Raw genomic sequence first — 1,010 nt, forward strand, 5'->3', positions numbered from 1 at the left:
AGCGGAATTTCAACTTTCACTTCATAAATAATGATAAAGAAAGAGTTACTGTGACATGTGCTGCTGATAGCTGTGAATGGCATGTCCATGCTTCAAGAGATGGCAATCTGCCAACGTTTAGAATCAAAACAACCCAAGGGGTGCATACTTGTGGTGGAGGTATCGGCACAACGTCACTTCCAAATGCATCAAAGAAATGGGTTAATGGGCATGTAATACAAAAACTCTAACGAGCTGTTTGTTTGGCCGGATTTGAAAATACTTGGATTTGAAAATCCTTGGATTTGAGAAATCCTTTGTTTGTTTCAATGGATTTCAATCTCCTTTGTATTTTCAAATCTAAAAGTCATGGGATTATGGAATTCGGTCAAAATGACCGAATTTCAAAATCCCATCCAGTGAATCCCATCTAGTAATTAATATACTAATTATATTAATTATTTATAATATTAATTACACTATAATTATATTTTATAAAATATTAAATAAAATATAATTATAGTATAATTAATATTAGTAATAAAATATATAATTAATATATTATATTTTATTATAATAAATTAAGTATATATTAATTATATCAATTACACTATAATTATATTTTATAAAATATTAAATAAAATGCAATTATAGTGTAATTAATATTAGTAATATAATATATAATTCATATATTATATTATATTTATATTAATTGTTTTAATAAAGAATTAATATATTATATTTTATTATAATAAGTTAAGCATATATTAAATAAAATATAATTATAGTGTAATTAATATTAGTAATATAGTATATAATTGATATATTATATTAATTATTTTAATAAATAATTAATATATTTTATTTTATTATAATAAATTAAGTATATATTAATTATATTAATTATATTAATTACTCATAAAGTTAATTACACTATAATTATATTTTATAAAATATTAAATAAAATATGATTATAGTGTAATTAATATTTATAATATAATATATAATTAATATATTATATTATATTAATT

Source organism: Dioscorea cayenensis, chromosome 2 (genome assembly GCF_009730915.1).
Source record: "Dioscorea cayenensis subsp. rotundata cultivar TDr96_F1 chromosome 2, TDr96_F1_v2_PseudoChromosome.rev07_lg8_w22 25.fasta, whole genome shotgun sequence".
Classification (NCBI taxonomy): domain Eukaryota; kingdom Viridiplantae; phylum Streptophyta; class Magnoliopsida; order Dioscoreales; family Dioscoreaceae; genus Dioscorea; species Dioscorea cayenensis.